This window comes from Barbus barbus, assembly GCF_936440315.1.
Source record: "Barbus barbus genome assembly, chromosome: 1".
Taxonomy (NCBI): domain Eukaryota; kingdom Metazoa; phylum Chordata; class Actinopteri; order Cypriniformes; family Cyprinidae; genus Barbus; species Barbus barbus.
The window spans coordinates 13,291,608-13,297,607 of NC_136729.1; the positions used below are offsets into that span (position 1 = coordinate 13,291,608).

At 37.3% G+C, this 6,000-nt stretch overlaps 1 pseudogene across 1 annotated transcript in view; it reads left to right on the plus strand.

The window, feature by feature from the left end:
• The window catches only part of LOC306869862 (dynein axonemal heavy chain 2-like), a 183,453-nt pseudogene extending 180,820 nt beyond the window's left edge, over positions 1-2,633 (plus strand). The window contains exons 82-84 of the transcript in view: positions 1,326-1,400; positions 2,196-2,346; positions 2,479-2,633. The product of the transcript in view is annotated as a dynein axonemal heavy chain 2-like (transcript). The remainder of the gene's footprint in view (positions 1-1,325; positions 1,401-2,195; positions 2,347-2,478) is intronic.
• Positions 2,634-6,000: the final 3,367 nt, after the last annotated feature.

A 6,000-nucleotide genomic window follows, 5' to 3' on the forward strand; every position in this document is an offset into this window, starting at 1 on the left:
ATATTACAATTTTACTGTATTTTTTGATCAAATGCAGCCATGCTGAGCATAAGCAATTTCTTTCAAAAGAATTAACAATATCTTACTGACCCCATACTTTTGAATGGTAGTATAACTATAGGTAACTACCTAAATTAACTAGGTAAGTATCTGAACTAGATTAAGAATCCATGTAATCAAAGTCAGTAGGGTCCAAACAAACACTCGACCACACTGACTTTCACTGTATGGTCAAAAGAAAAATGCATCATTTTGAAAATATCTTCTTTTGTACTTGTTTTTTGGGCGAACTGTCACTCTAAACAAAAATGACAGAATCATAGCTGGAGCAAATTCCTATTGATTGTAATAAGTTGTAACTTTGAATGTTAACTGTACAATTGATTTCTATGCATTGTGTGTGCTATTAATAATGAATGTCAATAAATCTTGCCCCAAAATACAATTCATTCAGCCAGATTATGAGGCAACATGCTTGTGTGTCTAAGCAGTACTTCCCATCATTCTCTGTAGAAGAAAAAGAATGATAAAATACACAGATAGAGCATCAATTACACACCTAATGTCAGTCCTCTGCACTTCGTTTTGGTGCACCAGTCTCTAAAACATCTTCCTGGGGATTTAAAGAGAGAGAAAGTAGTATGAAATTGTTCTGTGTGTTCATTTTATTCTGAACAAAATCAATTCAGTGCACATCACTTCATAATTACAATTTCCAAACTCACAAGTGGAAACTTCCCAAGTGCAGCATTATATTTCTCATATGGACTTCAATCACAGCAAACCGATGGTCTGTAATTCATTCGAGTAACATGCTTGGTTACACATTTTTACCACATTCCATTTACTGACACTTTGAATTCACATTCACTTACTCGCACATTCTGCAGGGGACGCAGCCCAATTTTGCTCCATTACCTTTCCAATGCCCCAGTGATGATGTTTATTCTCGGGTCCTTTTGGGATTTGCAAACAGGAGCTCGCACACACTCCCCCAAAATCACACTCTGCTCAGCTGCTCAATAGCTTCAGGAGCACAGCAGCAAAATGAGCTGCATCTGATGATCAAGAGACACCTGCAACGCTTCGGGGCAGCCAATTCTGCAGCAAATGGACTGAAAAACAAATGTCCTACTGTGTAATGGCCCCACACACTGACAGGTGGCTAGTTAGAACTGAGGATAAACTTAAAGTGGCCATATCTCGGCAGTTCTGTAACTGTGTGTGTGTGAGAGAGAGAGAGAGAGAGAGAGAGAGAGAGATTTTTTTTATTTATTTTTTCTGCTGGCAGTGATTCTGATATCAGTGTTGTGTTTGCTGTGCAGGTGTCTGTAGACACTCTATTCTGGGAGTTCATTGTCAGCACTATGGATGACAAGAATCTGCATTCCCCTCCCAAGGTGAGTAACTGCTGCCATCCGCTGTCCATTAGGAGCTGATGCACCTGACATTTGCATCTCTCTCATTGCATCTCACTTGTTCTCTCTCTCTGTCTCACTACTCATGTGGCATGCCTCCAAAGCAGAAAATCAGCCCATGCCAGGGCTCTATGCTAACATTTTTAATTGTTTGCCAGTTTTTGGTTGCACAGTTAAATATTTTGTTGACTATTGTTAGTAGTCCATAAACCTTCAAATATATTCTATTCAAAAGTTTGGGGTCAGTAAGATTTTCTTTTATGTTTTTGAGAATTATCTTATGCTCCCCAAGGCAATATAACAATACAATATTTTGTATTACTATTCAAATATAAAATAACTGTTTTCTATATACATATATGTATATATATATATATATATTTTTTTTTTTTTTTTTTCAGAATAAATTACTCTAGTCTTCCGTATCACGTCACATGCTTAATATTTTTCAGGATTAGCTGATAAATAGAAGGTTGAAGACAACTGCATTTATTTGAAATAGACATTTCTTATAACATCATAAATGTCTTTACTGTCACTTTTGTTCAATTATGCATTCTTGCTGAATAAAAGTATTAATTTCTTAAAAACAAATCTTGCTGAACACAAACTTTTGAATGGTAGTAGTGTATGTCAAACTATAATTAAGCTCATAGTATTTAACATCTCCACACATTTATTTGCCAGTTAAATTCTTACACTGGAGCCCGATGCGTGCCCTCTCTCAATGTCTTTGTTTTGCACTCGACCTCTTGTTTTTCCCCTTCTCTCCTCCAGGATGGAGTGTTCATCCATGGGCTGTATCTGGAGGGGGCGGGCTGGGATAAGAAAGATTCCTGTCTGGTAGAGGCAGAGCCCATGCAGCTAGTCTGCCCCATGCCTTCCATCCACTTCAAACCTGTGGAGAGCCGCAAGAGGGTCGCCAAGAGTGAGTACACAGTCTTACATACATCCCTGTATTACAGAGTCTTCTATTTTGAATTCAGCTGTCAACTTTGTCAGTACATTCAGTAATTGTTGATGTTCTGGGGTGTGTGTGTGTGTGTGTGTGTGTGTGCAGATATGTACTCCTGTCCCTGCTACTACTACCCCGTGAAGTCCGGTGGTAGTGGTTGGCCGTCATTTGTGGTAGCCGTTGATCTGAAGTCTGGAGCTGTGCCTTATGATCACTGGATCAAGAGAGGAACTGCTCTGCTCATGAGCCTTGTTAACTAAACACACTCACACTTTCAGTGACACTTGATTAACACTCCAAGTCTAATTTCATGCAATGCACAGAAGAAGACAAGCACTTGTTATATCCTTTCCCAAATTTAATTTAAGAAGAGAATTTAATGTGCTAAATCACAAGAAATGAAATTAAAACACTAGCAATTTGTTAAGTTTTATGGAATTAATTTTAATGTTTAATAAAACGGCTCAAAATTTTCTCATTTATTGATAGTTGCAGATTTTCCAGACATTTTATCAGACAAAAAATTAACAACCAATAATTTCACTTGATCTGACTATCGTCATGAAATTCAGTATATGCCTGCAGGATGTTAGCAAGATGCTGTGTATCGAATTTTGTGAGAATTGGTCACAAGGTGGCACAACAATTGACTTTTTGTGATCTCAGAAATGAACTGAACTGGAATATAAATTAGATTTTTTTCTGGAAAAAAAACCTCAACCGTTTTATTTATTTATTGCCGTTTTATTTATTTATTTATTTTCAATTAACATTTTATTGACAATGTTCTACTATTTGAATTTTTGGAGGAAACTAAGCCGTTTCTTTTGATTCAAAAGATTTTGATTCAGCATCTGACGTGACAATAGTAATAAGTAAAATGTTGGCCAAATTTGTTATTCTGTTTGATATAGAAGGATGCTCTTGAAAGAATAAGGAGGTGAAGCCACAATCTAATCCTGTTTCCCAGAAGGATGCTCTTGAAAGAATAAGGAGGTGAAGCCACAATCTAATCCTGTTTCCCAGTAGGATTGTGTTTACAGACTTGTTGCTTTGACAACAACTCTGTGATGAACTGAACAAACCAGGATTGTCAAATCAGCAGGTCCAGCTAACTCAGTTGTCTGCAGATGAAAAACAGGGCCTAGGGCAATCTAAGTTCACATGCCTGATTTCTAGTAATAGAGGGTGCTATAATTTCAGAAAATTCTCAAAATTGTGCAACTGTGATCCAATTAGTTGAAATTTACCACCAAATCATCTGTATCCACAGGAATTATTCCTTCAAATTTGACAGTTGTGGTCATTTACTCCACTTTTCCAGTCGTCTTGGACCTCGATGATTGACGTGTGTGGCTATATTTGTTCTATAGAGCCGGAGGCAATCTTCTCAGGGCACTCAAGGTTGAGGGAAATTCTTGGAAGAGAACAAGAGAGCGGAGAAACTGGAACAGAAGAATAGTTCTGAGGGAAGGGGAGAGAGAAAGCGAGAGCAAGGGTGGCCTCCGTGTAAGGCTGCATTCACTCTGCCATCCTCTTCTGAAAGAGCCAGACTTGCTCAGACTGTAAGGAGCTCTTTATTCAGCCACAGGTCTGTGTGTCTCTGTACCTCTAACTGGTTGTTGGGGTGCTCATAGCAACATGTCTAATTCACATTCAAATTGGCCTCCAAGGCGCCATTGTAATCGTTTAGAGCACTTCAGATTTTTTTCTTAAAAAAATGGAAGTTAAAAAGAAGGGAGAGAAAGACATCTTTTGAGTCTTAAAATGGAGGATGAAGTCCCCAGGGTTTATTCATCACCCCAATGTTCTCACCTCAGACCCATTGAGGCTGTGAGAAGAGTCGGTCACAAGAAGTAACCCGCATTTCCTCACATGAATCTGACACTTGTTGCTCCAGGGCAGCTCGTTGAGAGATGTAAAAACGTGAATGTAAAACCTGGACGGGCTGATCTCTGTCCAGATTTCTGTCTGAACCCTACTCTCATCAGACACCAGATGAGAACTTAATAATGGTCTTGAAGTGCCAGCTGAGGACAAGTGGACAATCTGATTTGCGTTTTGAGTGATTTGGGTCCCTCAGGGACACAAGTCCCGAGTCTCGCTACATTTGAACTGACATAATTGAGTTAGCTCTTCTCTGTATAGTATTGCATCAAACGTTCTCCATCTGTGTATTCAATTATGGCAGTGAAGCACCAACCCGACATTCATGGAGGAATACACTGAACACACACACACACGGCCCTCATCTGCACACCTAATCAACTGTTGCCTAAGAAACAATGCCCACCTGTGATCTTTGAATTACATTTGACCCACAAAATATTCAAATAAAAATATTAAAATTAAAATGAATTGACTGCATTAGAATGACTGCAGTGTAAAGGGTTTAAAGACACACTTATTGAAATTGTTGGTCCCAAACAAATGAAAAAAAGCTATGCAAAATTTTTATTTGTAAATAGTATATTATTATTATTGATTTTGACAGAGCTCATCCATCCGGGTGTTATGTTCAAGCTTTTGCATTTAGTAAATCGAGATTGCAGTGCAATAGGTTTAAAGACACCCGTATTGAGAAAAAGAGAGAAAATGTGGTCCCAAACTGTATTATGCACATACAAATTAATAAATAATGCATTAATAATTTTTATATATATATATATATATATATAATATATATATATATATATATATATATATATATATATATATATATATATATATATATTGTACATTCTTGAGTAACGCTTCTAATAAATGCACAGAATGTCCCTTTTTACTTTTGGTATTTAATAGTATCTAATATATTTTATAATGAATTTGACCAATTTCATATTTCACAAATAAATGACCTATTTTATAGAAGCAGTCAATATTGACCTCTATGTTTGCACACCGGCAGCACGTCCATTCATTCAATTCAATGCACTACAGATATGTAGAATGTGCTTTAGTAGTAGTAGTATTTTTATTTTATTTTTTTCTGATAGAAAATAGCCGCAGGTTAAACTCTTACAAAGAATGGAATGAGGAGACATCGTCAAATATTTTTGAGTCAGATTTGATCAATGTTTCTATTAAAAGCTATCATCTATTTTAAGATGAATAGCCCTCAGGTTCACCCAATATGGTTCAAAATGAACCCACATGACCATAATGTAGTTATTTTATAAACACTTTTAACAATTTATTAAATTAAATTTAACCATTTATTACAATTTATAAAAATTAAAAAAAATTATATATATATTTTTTACACTCTTAGTAGTCAAAGGCCCTGTTTCCAGTGTAAAAACTTTCTTGTAGTCTTACACGGAAAAAATACAATAAATACTCTTAAAACAATAGAAGATCTTAATACACTAAAGATGACACAAAATCAATCCACCCCCACATTATCCCCCAAAGCACCCTGTTGGCCCAGGGAACGGACACCCCGCTCTCTGCTCGGATGGAGTGAGTGATGGTGGAATTTGGAAGTCCTGAGCGTCCGGGAGAAACGGAGGCGGGGCGGAGCGGGTCCAAGAGAGACTCGTTCACCGAGAATAAACCTGCGTGAGGGGGAAACGACTGCGAGGGAGGAGGAGAAACAAGAAGCAGCGAAAGAGTGCAGGGGAAAAC